General features: G+C 47.2%; 1 protein-coding gene and 1 non-coding gene across 3 annotated transcripts in view; both read right to left on the reverse strand.

The window, feature by feature from the left end:
- Positions 1-4,818, reverse strand: part of PRSS22 (serine protease 22) — a 38,897-nt gene extending 34,079 nt beyond the window's left edge. Inside the window, exons 1-2 of one of the 2 annotated variants that reach the window (XR_014072767.1) lie at positions 4,766-4,818; positions 3,690-3,748 (exon numbers count right to left, since the gene is read on the reverse strand). The gene's annotated coding sequence lies outside the window, so the exon portion shown is untranslated. The remainder of the gene's footprint in view (positions 1-3,689; positions 3,749-4,765) is intronic. The other variant, XM_081555230.1, reaches the window with a different exon arrangement.
- TRNAG-CCC (transfer RNA glycine (anticodon CCC)) lies at positions 1,452-1,524 on the reverse strand. The gene has a single exon. It is a non-coding gene; the product is annotated as a tRNA-Gly (tRNA).
- Positions 4,819-14,355: the final 9,537 nt, after the last annotated feature.

The following is a 14,355-nucleotide window of genomic DNA, read 5'->3' on the forward strand; positions in this document are numbered from 1 at the left end:
TTTTTTTTCCAAAGTTACCTGAGGCTTGTTGCTAAGGTGTGTCTTGTGATCATAGTAAGAACCCCAGGGGCCAGTCCAGCCACAACACATCTGTGGGGGCCTCGCCACATTGTGGGGCTTGGGGTGGGGCTCAGGAATTCCTCGCCACCAGGCTGAGCCGGCCACAGCAACCCTTCTGACGTCCCACCGATCCATCAGCACGTCCCAGTGCCTCCCGCCCAGAACAAGCTGACGGGAGAGCCCGGGCCTCCTCCTCCCTCCCCGACACAGGTCCTCCAGCCCCCCTCCAGGCTCCTCTCCCACAGCGGCCGAGATGTTTAACAAAACTCCAATGAGCTCGTGGCATCTCCCTGTTCAAAGCCCCAGCGGTATCCACGGTACTGAGAAGGAGATCCCAGCACCTCGTCCCCTCCCCGCAGGTGCTGGAGCATCCACCCGTGCTCACCTGTCCTCAGTGCTGGCCCACGCCCGGCCCCACGGGGCCTCTCTTTCCTTTACACCCTTGGCACCTGCTGCTCTGGCTGCCCTGAAAATCTTGACCAACATCTTCAGAGTCGGCACTTTTCCTTTGGCCTTAGTTTAAGTGACAACCTCTCTGTTCTGTGGGGGAAGCGTGGAAGACATGAAACGGGCAAATGAGAAGCCTGAACAGCCTTCCCAAGGCGAGTACGAGTCTCCAGGGATCATCCGATCCTGTAGGGGCGTGTGTGAGCCTGTGTCTCTGATGAGGTTGGCTGACAGCTCTGTGGAGACAGAAGTTAACTGATAGCAGTGCCAATCAGGCCTGCCCCTAGAAGAGCCAGCCACATCCCACCAATGTGACCAATTACTATCTGTGAGGATGGACAGCACTGCCGGCTGGCATCCTCATTGTCCTGCGGAAGAGGTGATGCCAAACATGACGTTTTCTTGCTTTAGACTCAACAATGTTTTAAGAAAATATTTATTTATCCATTTTTGGCTGCGTCGGGTCTTAGTTGCTGCACATGGGATCTTAGTTCTCCGACCAGGCATCAAACCTTAACCCCTGCATTGGAAGGCAGATTCTTAACCACTGGACCACCAAGGAAGTCCCTAGTCCCTAAACAGTCTTGCATCTGTTATTAGCAAATGCATTTCAGCATTCCTGATGTCCCGTGTATATATTTCTCCTTCTGTTTCTCTTTTAAATCAGTTGTAACATCTTGATGGTTTCCTTCTTCGTGAATGAGTTAAAATCTCTGATACATGTCACTTTAATATTTATTTGAAAGTCATGCTTTTACCTTTTTTGAAAATTACACTTTTATTCAGTTCTTTATCTTTTGGCTGTGCCAGGTCTTAGTTGCAGAACTCGGGAACTTCGATCTTCGATTTTCATTGCATCATGTGGGATCTTTTTTAGTTGCAGTACAGGGTATCTTTAGCTGCAGCATACAAACTCTTCCTTAGTTTTGGCAGGTGGAATCTAGTTCCCTGACCAGGGATCAAACCTGGGACCCCCGCATTGGGAGTGCGGAGTCTTAGCCACTGTACCACCAGGGAAGGCAGGTCATTTTAACAGCTCACTATTATATCCACAGCTCTTGGGATGTAGTGTCTCCCACTTCTGTTGAGTCAATTGATTACTTAGTGAAACAGTTCAGTTTTTTCCTAACTGATAAAACAGGTTATAGATTCTATATTTACCCTTTTTTATTACTGGAACCATGCTGTTGTTGAATCACTCAGTTGTGTCCAACTCTTTGCAACCACGTGAACTGCAGCATGCCAAAGTTCCCTGTCCTTCAACATCTCCCAGAGCTTGCTCAAACTCATGTCCATTGAGTCGGTGATGCCATCCAACCATCTCATCCTCTGTCGTCCCCTTCTCCTCCTGCCCTCAATCTTTCCCAGCATCAGGGTCTTTTCCAATGAGTTAGCTCTTCACATCAGGTGGCCAAATTATTGGAGCTTCAACTTCAACATCAGTCCTTCCACTGGAACCATGATACTATATTAATTTGTTTTCTAAATGTAATTATTTGGGTAGCTTCCCATGTCAGTAAACTATTTGTTCATAGCATAATTATTAATATTGGACACTCATTTTACTGTTGTACAGAACGCTTCAGAAAACAATCTTATTCGGAATCTTTGAAGAACATCTCCGAGTATTTTCTAGAGTTACATTCTTAAAGGAGAAATTGCTAGGTCAAAGGTTTTTAAGTGTATATACAGGTTTTGGCATGCATTGTCAAATGAGTCTCTATTCTAAAATTGTACAGTGACTTGTTTTCCTTTCTTTACCACAGAAAGATGAAATGCAAATATTTGCCCTCATATCCTGACAGAGTCTAAAGATTCTGTCTTTCTTGCCCTGAAGGAAAGGAGAACGAGTTCTCCAATTGGTAAAGACTTGATCTCAGGCTAACCTTGCCCTCAGGTCTGCTGGGAATGATGAGGAGACAGGAAATGCTAGAAACAGGAAGAGGGAAGGAATTCCCCCAGTCTAAACGAAGGGAGGACCAGAAAGCCTGGCGAAGTTCCATGCCAGGGCTCTGCTCCATGCCTCCAGAGCCCAAGGAGCCTAGGTTCCACCAGGTGCCAGGGTCTGGGAGTGCCCAGGGAGGACCCACCTGACCAGAATGTGGCCCTCACCCATGCCTGCCCAGCACCCAGCTGTGTTGCCAACCTCCACCACCCCACACCTGCCACCTCTACCCTCCCCCAGCAAAGCAGACATCCAGCCAGGACGCCCTGTTGGGGCCCAACTTCATGTCACCTACAGGCTGCAAATACCTGCCTCCTCAAGCCCCCAACTGCACTAGCCTGGCTGCTCCAGCCCACCCCCAATAGAGCAATTAAAGGTAAATGTCCATTGAGACATGGGGCCTCCAAGAGACTCAGACCCCTACACTTGTCACCTGTCCTGGGGGCAGGCAGGGGGGTGGTCAGGAACTTCCTTGCAGGAACTGACTGGAACAAGCCACAGACTCTCTAAGCTGGGACAGTGTAGTTACTGTCATCTGCGTTTCTCCTGCTTTCTCTCCCAACCTGATTAACCCCCTGCGTCCTTCCCTGGTGCTTCCCATGGGCCCAGTCTCTCACAGCTGTCCTAGACCCCAGTTCACAGGGCTCCAGAATCATCTGCACCTCAGTTGCAACTGCCAGCTGCCACACTCAACACATGACCTCACTTCAGCCTCCTTACTCTGCTCAGAGCACTGTCCTCCCCACTGGACCTAGGAGGAAGTGAGAGCAGAAAGGGGAGGAGCTCGCCCCAACTTACAAGACTGGGAAGAAGGAAGGCCAAGAGTGAAACGCCCCATGGCCATTTTAAGACCTTGATAATCTGTAAACCTGAAGCCTCCACTACGTGCCATCAACAAGTGAACACACACCTCCCTTTGCCAAGTGAATATAATGAGCCCTTAACTATATGCTCTGAGTTGCAGTTGGAAAATAAACATAGTGACATCTTGGAGACATTTAATACACATCTTTTCTTCTCAATTTGGCAGCTCTGTTTTCAGATTTGAGAGTAAGAACTCTTTTTCAGGACGCAGACATTTTTGTAAGCCCCACCGTGATGTAATCTGAAAGGCTACTACAGGGTGAAACGTTGTTGGTCTTCTTCCCCTCCCCCTGCAACACAATCCCCATTTCACACACAAGAAAACAACACACAGGATCCCTCTGGGTGCAAATAGAAGAGGGCTGTGACTCACCCTGGTTGAAGCAAAATAGCATGACTGTGGTACTATGAGTTTACGACTCCCGGAAACACCTGACCAGGAAGAGAAAATGTGCAAATAATGTTACACCTTGACCTCAGAAAAATCCATCAAAAACCACATGATTTTTTTTTAACAGGTAGCATCAAATAACTGGCGAAGATCCAAGACTCCCTCGCTGAGACTATAAACCCTCAACTACCATGACCAACAGCCCTAAACTGTGTAACATGATCCCTACCAATCCTCATTAAGGTCCACCTTAAATTAAGCCAGACTCTGAAACCTATCTCAACTTTGCCCTCTACAGGAAGGAGTCAAGATGCTGCTCCCTGAACAAGGGAAGCAACAAACGCAATTTTGTCTTAGCCACAGGCTGTTTTGATTGTATTTTCAAGGAACCAGCATTTGATGAGGGGAACAGGACCGACACAGTGGGCGCAAAGAATTATTAGAATTTATTACCGCAGTAACCCCCCCTGGAGGGGTGGGCGGGCTCAGTTGCTTCCGTTGTGTCCTACTCTTGGCAACCCCATGGACTGTAGCCCATCAGGCTCCTCTGATCTAAGGGGCTCTCCAGGCAAGACTACTGGAGTGGGTTGCCATGCCCCCCTCCAGAGGATCTTCACCACCCAGGGACTGAACCTGCGTCTCTTACATCGCCTGCATTGGTAGGCGGACTCTTTGCCACTAGCGCCCCCTGGGAGACCCTGAGGGGTGGGCACTACTCGCCAACAGGGACAAAAGAGCACAAGTGCCTGGGAGTCAACCCACAGCGTCTGCCACCATAACCCGAGCCCAGCCAGGTCAAACGCCTTGCCCAAGGCCACGCAGACTATTGACAAAAAGCTGGGAGGAGCACGCAGGCCTTTCCTCCAGCGAGGCACGGCCCTTGTCCGCACCTGCACCGGAAGCCGGGGAAGCTCCTTCCCTCATTTCCCGGGCTCTGCGACCTCAGGGTGACTCAGGAGGAAACTCCTGACCCTCGCCCCTCCACACTAATCCAGCCCAAGGACGATATAAACTAAACTAACTGCCTACAGATTAATTCACCCCAGCCAGCTAATGACCTGGGCTCACTCTTGACCCTCAGCCGGCGGAAGCACGGGGGATGCCGGGAAGGCGGAGGACGACCGACTTCCGACTGCAAAGGCTGCCGGGTAGGGGCTTAAGGTGGGCGGCTGTGTGGCTGGGTGGCGGGTCGAGAATTCTGGTTTCTCAGACTAGGGCCCGAGGGCCCGTGCGTACTGCGGAGCGAGCCTTCCGCGTCTCGAGACCCCCTGCTAGCGGCCCCCGGTCCTGGAGGAACCCGAAATACAGGGAGAAACGCCTCCATAATCCAGAAGCCCAGCAGGGGCCGCGGACCCCTAGGGCCTGTGGCCTGGGCTGCCGATCAGATTGTGTTTGGCGCCCCCCGGTGGCCGTTTGGGGTACTCCAGCCCGGCTTTCTGCTTCCCACGGAGCTGCATTCCTCCTCCCGCCTGTTGCCCCGCCCGGTGGAGGAAGTAAGATATACAGCTAACCCTTGGACAGCACGGAGATCAAAGGAGTCCATCCTAAAGGAAAGCAACTCTGACTATTCTTTGGAAGGACTGATGCTGAAGCTGAAACTCCAGTACTTTGGCCACCTGATGCGAACAGCTGACTCCTTGGAAAAGACCCTGATATTTTGAAAAATTGCGGGCAGGAGGAGAAGGGAGCCACAGAGGATGAGATGTTTGGATGACATCATTGACTCAGTGGACATGAATTTGAGCAAACTCTGGGAGGTAGTGAAGGACAGGGAAGCATGGCATGCTGCAGTCCACGGGGTCACAAAGAGTCGGCCGCGACTGAGCGACTGAACAACAATAAAAAAATGGGAGGAGAGAATGTGTTGAGTTTTGCAAGCTGGGTGTGCAATACAGTCTTTTATCTTTTAAAACTCATTGTTAATTTTTACATTATAATTACATTATAGGGATTTCCCTGCTGTGGACCAGTTTAGTGGTTAAGAATCCACCTTGCAATGTGGGGGAAGCAGTTGTAGTTTCCATCACTGTTTGGGGAAGTTAAATCCCACATGCCGGGTGGCAACTAAGCCTGGTTCTGAGCCCGATCGCTCTAGAACCCGTGCTCCACTATGACAGAAGCCCTCACAGGGCAACAAAGACCCAGCACATTAAAAAATTCGCATTATATAAACTTAACAATTAAATTATATTGACAAAAGTAGCAAATAATAAAAAATAATCACTTTTACTTATTTTACTATTATCTGTGTTCTTGACGTTTCTGTATCTATTATATCCATATAGTGGAAATACCAATGATGTGCTTCTGTACATTTACTTCTGACTCCACCTTCAGTGACCACCTTGGTAGTCTGACATCAACCATAAAGGGAGTGTTTACACCACAGAAATTGGCAAACTCTAGAAATCAGTCCCCACTGCCCTCCCACTTCCCATGGGGGTCAAACATTCACCAGCACACCACTTCAGTCAGACAAGGGTGGGGCAGACAGAGAACAAGCCCCACGTCTTTGGGGGTGTGTGTGGGGTGGGGCGGGCAGCATAGGAACATAATTGCTTTCCTCTTTGTTAAGGCCCAGCACAGGTCCTGACCATGGTGCTCAATGAGTGAGGAAGGGAGGGGGAGAGAAAACTACCTGCTAAACTGGGCTCTCTGTCCATTTTCTTAAGATCAGCTTGTCCAACCTCGACTGTGCCTCTCAACTAACCTTTTTCCAGTTGACATAACAGTGCTCACCACATGGTGTACAAAGCCTTGAATGCCAACAATTCAAGTAGTTCCCCTGGTGAAGGTCAGCCAGGGAAGGATTTTGAGTTGGAGGTGATATACTTCAAATTTTGCTTTGGGATGAGAATTGGGCCTGTGTGCAGGACAGGTTGAAGAGAGGAAGGAACAGAATCAAGGAAACCAGCCTGTTCATTCAAGACTTGGTTCAGCACTCAGGCCCTGTGTAGGGGCAAGGCTGTGGAAAACAGTGTGAATCACAATCCATGGCCCCAGGGAGTTCAAGAGATAGTAAAACTGACAAATACTACGAGTGTGATAAGTGTCTTGAAAAGAGCAGGTCCAGGTGCCAAAGGGTGACTCATTCTTCCTGCACTTGATCTTAGCCAAAAGGCCAAGAAGCAATTGACTCATTCTTTCTGGAAGAGGCAAGGAAGCCGTGACCCAGCCCGGACAAGTGGGGCTTGTAGCTGTCAAAAGAAGAGGGAAGCTGTCAAAAGAAGAGGGGTGGGTCCCAGGCTGAGAGAACTGCTCAGGCAAAGGCCTGGGTTTGTAGAGGGCCTTGGAGATTTGGCTGGAAGAGGAGTGCTGAGACGAGGAAGATGGGTCTGGAAACATGGTGTTCCCACGGCCAAGGCTAAGCAGCAGTGGTCAGCATGGGGGCAAAAAGCCAGTCCTGACCGAGTGGGTGGGGGATGTTCCCTGTATTCTCCTGTCCTGATCGCCATGTCTGCAGCAACACGCAGTTCCAGCCACATCTTCTACCTTCCATACACACACACACTCCATTTTGGAAACTTTATGCAACCTTATCATTTAGCTAGTTATCTGGATTTAAAGTCAGTCCCCTGAAGATATTTTTAAAAAACAATTTAGGGACTTCCTTGTTGGTCCAGTAACTAAGACTCTGGGCTCCCAAGACAAGGAGCCTGGGTTCGATCCCTGGTCAGGGAACTAGATCCCACACGCCGTAACTAAGAGTTTGCATGCTGCATCTAAAGGTACCAAGTGCCACAACTAACAAAACACAGCCAAATAAACTAATAAATATCAACAGTAAGAATAAATAAAGAAATGGGCAAAGGATCTGAGTCACTAGTTTTCCAAGGAAGACACATGATTTCCAACAGGTATATGAAAAGATACTTGACATCCCTAATCATTAAGAAAATTCAAATCAAAATCACAATAAAAAAGAAAAAAACACACTGAGATATCACCTCACACCTGTTAGAATGGCTAATACATACAGCTTATGGAATCTTAGTTCCCTGACCAGCGATAAAACCCAGGCCTGTGGTAGTGAAAGCACAAAGCCTCGAGAATGGCTAATATTAATATTAAAAGACAAGAGCTAACAGGTGTTGGGGAGGGTATGGAGAAAAGTGAACCCTTTTTCATTGTTGGTGGGAGTATAAATTGATATAGACATTACAGTATGGAGGTTTATCATAAAATTAAAAATACTATTACCTTATGTTTCAGCAATTCAACTTCTGGGTAGATATCCAAAGGAAATAAAATCAGTATTTCAAAGATATTTGCACTCCTATGTTAATTGCAACAGTATTCATAGTAGCCAAGGTGTGGAAACAACCCAAGTGTCCCTCAATGGATGAATGGATAAAGAAAATGTGGTGTAAATATACAGGGGAATATTACTAAGCCATAAAAAGATGGAAATCTTGGATTTCCCTAGTGGCTCAGTGGTTAAGACTCTGTGCTCCCAATGCAAGGGGCATAGGTTCAGTCCCCAGTTTGGGAACTAAGATCCCACATGCCTCACAGCACAGCCAAAAAAATATTGTTTTTAATTAAAAAAGAATTAAAATGCCCAATTAAAATTAAAATGTCCCAATGCCATTTGGGACAACATGGATGAACCTGGAGGACATTATGCTAGGTGACATAGTCCAGACACAGAAACACAAATACTGTATGACCTCACTTCTACGTGGAATCTAAAAAGCCGAAGCAGAGAGTACAGTGGTGGTTGACAGGGGCTGTGAGGTGGGGGAAATGAGGAGATGCTGGTCAAAGGGTACAAATTTCTGGTTATAAGATTGATAAGTTCAGACTTCCCTGGTGACTCAGTGGTTAAGAGCCCACCTGCCAATGCAGGGGACCTGGGTTTGATCCCTGGTCCAGGAAGATACCCCATGCCACAGAGCAACAAAGCCCGGGTACCGCAAGAGCCCATGGGCCACAACTACCAAGCCCACACGCCTAGAGGCCGTGCTCGGAAACAAGAGAAGCCACCGCAATGAGGAGCCTGCATGAAGCAACCAAGAGTAGCCCCTGCTTGCCGCAACAAGAGAACGCCCCAGCACAGCAATGAAGACTCAGCACAGCCAAAAATGAATGCAGAAAAAGTCTAAAAAATGACGAGTAAGTTCTAGGGACCGAATGTGCAGCATGGTAACTACAGTTAATGATATTGTATTGTATACTCAAAATGTGCTAAGAGATTAAATATTAACTGTTCTTACCACAGGTGACACAGTGGTAAAGAATCTGCCTATGACGCAGGAGATGTGGGTTTGATCTCTGGGTCAGGAAGATCCCCTGGAGAAGGAAATGGGAATCCACTCCAGTGTTCTTGCCTGGAAAATTCCATAGACAGAGGAGCCTGGCAGGCTACAGTCTATGGGGTCGCAAAGAGTTGGACACAACTGAGTGACTGAGCACGCACGCACATTCTTACCACACGCCACACCCACACCACACACACAGTGGTGACAGGGGATGGATGTGTTAATTAGCTTGAATGTGGTAACCATTTCACAATGTATACATATATCAAATCATCACATTGTACATGTTAAATATGTACAGATTTTATTTGTTAATTATACTTCCATAAAGTGGGGTGAGTCAATAAATAAATACTGTCAAAGAGAAAGAAAGGAGAAACAAACCAGATGGTCTGGCAAATATTAATCTGTTTTGCATACTTTGAAAGGTCAATTGATTAGCAGAGCAAACGTCTACCCATTCTGTCCTAAGTAGGTTTCCTTGAGGTATCCGAGAAGACAATTCCAGTTATTTCTTGACTCTGGGGAAACCTTGAGAGGTGTGTGGTAGAGCACAGGTGATGAGACACACCTGTGTGACACCTGCCTTTGTCCTTCATTAGTGCCTGCTTGGCTGATCCAGGTGTGCACCATTTCCCTCATCAGAATTTCTCCACATTTATGTGTGCTCAGTTGCCCAGTCGTTATCCAACTCTTCTGCGACCTCATGGATGGTAGCCCTCCAAGCTCCTCTGTCCACGGAAAATTTCAGGCAAGAATACTGGAGTAGATGGCCATTTCCAACTCCAGGGAATATTCCCAACCCAGGGATCAAACCTGTGTTTCCTGCGTCTCCTGCCTTGACAGGCAGATTCTTTACCACCGAGCCACCTGGAAAGCCCGAATTTCTCCACAACCCCTTCAAAGCAGGCTCCTACAGCACCATGCCTGACAGAGGCTATTGTAACGTGGAGTGATTAGTTGGTGCCAGTTCAGAAAAACAGTTTTGTGGCAATATTTGAGCCCCTGAATATCAAACACTGGGGAAGGGCAGAATGATCTGAAAACTATCACGAGTATTGTGAGAACATATCTTGCATTCAGTTTTTTAGTCAACCCAGGCCTCTTTAGTGGGGTAAATGTCAAGGATCAGACTGGTCAACCATCAATGATCAAGTGGCTTCTAAAAATGGATGGACTGGCTTATCTGGGTAAAAGTCAAGAATAAATTACAGAGACCCTCATTTGTTTAATTAATTAATTAACTAGTGGCTGTGTTGGGTGTTTGTTGCTTTGTACAGACATTCTCCAGCTACTGCAAGCAGGGCCTACTCCTTGTTGCAGTGCTTGGACTTCTAGTGTTGGTGGTTTCCCTTGTTGCAGAGCACAGGCTCTAGGTGAGAGGACTTCAGCAGTGGTGACACACAGACTCAGTAGTTGTGGTGTACGGGCTTAGTTGCTTTGCAGCATGTGGAAACTTCCTGGACCAGGGATCAAACCCATGTCCCCTGCATTGCTGGGTGAATTCTTATTCACTGCCACCAGGGAAGTCCCCTTATTTATTTATTATTTGTTTATTTTTGGCTGCACCTCTTTGCTTGTGGGATCTTAGTTCCCAGACCAGGGATCATACTTGCATCCTCTGCACTGGAACGCAGACTCTTAACCACTAGACCACCAGGGAAGTCCCAATTTCAGCACTTTAAAGATGTTCCATTGTCTTCTGGCCTCCATTACTTATGCTGAGAAGTCAGCAAATTCTACAAACTTGAACTGAAAGGGACAGTTCTTTAGAGTCCCAACTTTCTACAGATAAGAAGCAGGTTGGCAGAGAAAACTATTCAGTTATAGACATGAACCGTGTCTTATGGGAAAGCATAGATGATTCAGAGGCCAAAGCCAAAAAGCCCAGAGGGCAGAGCTAAGAGTCATGAAGAACTGCTCTCCAGGACTCTGGACAATATGCACTCCCGCTCCTGAGCAGGAGGGGGCAGCGTGTTGCTTAGCGAGATTTCAGAAATGCTATGGACCAGTCTTTGCTGTGAGTGAGTTATCTCTGGTGGTTATCCTGTCCCTTCCTCACCCCTGCATGTTGGGTGGGCAGAGTGATCTCTTTAGTTCACAGTTCTTCAGATCAAGAAGAATTATGCCCAAGAAGCCTCGACTGCATGTAAATCTAGTTTAGTTGACGAGACCCTGGACCTCAAGGCTGGCTGACGCCATGATGGGATGAGACTTTAGGGGGTGTGGCCAAGTCTTACAGTGTACTATGTTTGTTTCCTTTCTTAACTTTTCCCCCCTACAGTTAATAATCGCCTTTGTTGTTATTGATTTCCTTTGTACCTACCCACACTTTACGACTCTCCACCAGAACAATCTCATTAAGGAACATATATCATTTCTTTTTTTTTCCCCCTTCTCCTTTTTAATCCAGCCTTGATACACCCATTTTCCTTTTTCTGGGATACTTGCTCTCTGGGTAGCACTGGCATCCTGGGATGTCCCTTTAAGTACCATCTTGGGATTCCATTTGTCTTTCTCCTGGTTGGGGTTCCCTGTCCTGTGTCTCACGTCTTCCTCTTTCTTGGCTTACATTCTCCAGATGTGTCATACAATTGAAAAGATAGCGCAATGGCAGAGGGCATGATGATGACACTGTGACAATGTCAGCATTCCTGTCTCTTTTGTCACAGTGTTTGTGAATGAAGACCGCCCCCTCTGCTTGGGGCACAGCTGCCATTGTGGAATCTCCCTTCACCAGCATCCCACAGATTCCCTTCTCCTTCTTCCGAGTTTGATCTCTGTTTTCTACAGCCCACGTTTCCTACTTTTTTGGTTTAACTCTCCTTTAGTCAGAGAACATCTTTCCCCCCAGTGGCTTCCCAAGAATCGTGCCTGGGGGATAAGTTTTCTGAGACTTTCCATGTTTCAAAATGTCTTTATTTCACTCTCACACTGGAGTCAGTGTGGTGGTTATTGCTTCTTCCTGACCTGTTTCCTTCCCCTCTCCTTTCTGCTAACAAACTCTGTGCTGCAGCCACATAGTAGCCATATGACCAGCCTGGGCAACTTGTGAGACAGTTACTGTCCTTCCCTGGGATTGTTCACATTGGATGGGACAGAGGAGGGCTCTAGCCTTCTTCACTGGCATCCCTTGAGGAAGAGACTGCAGTGTGCCTGGCTCCAGGAGTCATCTTGGAGACTGAAGAACCAAGTCACTACGTGGGGGTTAGAAGGAAGGCCAGCTGTACCACTGGGTCCTGAAGCTTGTCCCTCAACTGGAGCATCACAGGCAAGTCCCATGAACTGGCCCATGAATCAGAAGCGAAGGTCCCATGGACACCTGTCATGCTTCATGAGCGTCAGTTGGCTTCCTGTCATCTCCTTTGGAAAGAAATCCAACTGACTACAGAATCCTTCCTAGATGGTCACTGCTGAACATTCTGCAAACTTTTCTTTCAGAGGTTGCTGCTGTTGTTTTAAATTTTCAGTTATTATACTTCCTAAAAATCGTTATACCCATTCTTTTAAAATTTCCCCTTATATCATGAACATTTTCTACATTTACCCATTCTCTATGAAAGTGTAATTTTTTTAAAAATTATATTGAAAGGATGTTTTAGTTACCAATGTCCAAACAAGGTTTTGTTTTGTTTTTGCAATTATAAGTAAGCTGACCACTAACATCTTCATGCTTTTTCTGTATTTAAGATTTTCTTCTTAGAATAGACTTTCAGTGATGAATTGATTGAGTCAAAGGGAATAACTATTTTAAAAAGCTGAAGCAAACACCAACAAACTGATTTACAAATGGGTTGGGCCAGTTACGTGCCCACCAGCTGGCACATTGCCCCACAGCCTCGACTAACAGCATTCCACTAAGGTTGAGGTAACTCCACACATCTCCTTGCTGTGGCTTTGATTTGCATTTCTTTAATTACTGAGGCTGAATATTTCTCAGTAAGTCTATTAGCTAAATTGGTTTCCTCTTCCAAGACTTGTCTGTGTCCTTCATTCATTTCATCTTTAGGGGTCCAGGGTTTGCCTGATCAGTTTCTTAAGCGCTCTGGACAATAATATTGTCAGCATTTGGCCACATTTCCTGCAAATATTTTTCCTATTGTTTGCTTTTTAATTCTTTTAAATTTTAAAAGCTGTTTTTTTAAGGCTGCACCATGTGGCATGTGAGTTCACTATTCCCCATCCAGGGATCAAACACTTACCCTCAGCACTGGGAGCACGGAATCTTAACCACTAGATTGCCAGGGAAGTCCCTGCTGTTTTATTTTGAAGCCAATTTTGCTTTTAAAGCCAATTTTAAAAATAAAAAATTTTTATTTTTTTAATTTATGGCCACGTCTCTATTATGTTGTCTATTGTGACTTCTTTTTTTTTTTTTGTGACACAGCATGTGGACTATTAGTTCCCAGTGAAAGTGTTAGTCTCTCAGTCATGTCTGACTCTTTGCCAGCCCAAGGACTGTAGCTCGTCAGTCTCCTCTGTCCGTGGAATTCTTCAAGCAAGAATACTGGAGTGGGTAGCCATTATCAAACCCATGCCCCCTGCATTGCAAGCTCTGAGTCTTAACCACTGGACCCTCAAGGAAGTCCCTGCTGTGATTTCTAACATTAGAAAACATGCTCCCTGCCAGAGTTGATAGATAGCCACTTTTTTTTTTCTTTTAAGGAGGAATTGATAAAACATATTTAAGTCTCTGAATCCTTCTGGATTCCAATTCTCCTCCCTTGTTTGGTGGAGGGAATGAGAGAGAGGCCTAGATTCCTGCTCCCCCGCAGCCCCCACCCCAGCTCTCTGCCTGGTGGGGGTGTCACAGGCCCCAGGCCCACAGGTGTCCAGTGGGACACAAGCCGCTTCTCTAGGCACTGGAGTCAACGGGAGGCCAACTTTCCCTGCGTCCCCACTGTCTGATCACTCCTGACTTTTGTTGCTTGCTTGATTTCAAGGCACAACCTTCTTAGAATTGGCTTAAAAAAAAAAAAGAAAAAAGAAAGAAGGATGCCGGAGAGGAAGTGTTGGCCCAGAAGAGTCGGAGAGGCCTCTGAGATCCAGGGAATCGACAGTCAGGTGCTGGAGCAATGTTGCTGTCCTGACCTTCTGAAGCTTTCCGAAGTTTGTGATTAGACATTTTCAGCTTCATTCTGTCTTGCCGTGTCCTCCACACTGTCCTCCTGGATGTTCCCCAGCACGGGACAGGGCTGGGCCCCTAGCCTGAGCACAGACTACTCGCGCAATGAGCCCCAGTGAGTCTGGCACCGGCTTCCATACTCTGCCCCTCCCCAGGGAGCCCAGTTCGCGCACAGGCCCGGGACACAGCGCCGAGGGGGCGGCGGAGGAGCGGGGTGGAGAGGGGAAGTGTGTGACAGGCCCGAACTGCGAACTGCGGGTGA

Source organism: Giraffa tippelskirchi, chromosome 13, assembly GCF_054371585.1.
Source record: "Giraffa tippelskirchi isolate mGirTip1 chromosome 13, T2T-mGirTip1v1.2.pri, whole genome shotgun sequence".
NCBI classification, from domain to species: domain Eukaryota; kingdom Metazoa; phylum Chordata; class Mammalia; order Artiodactyla; family Giraffidae; genus Giraffa; species Giraffa tippelskirchi.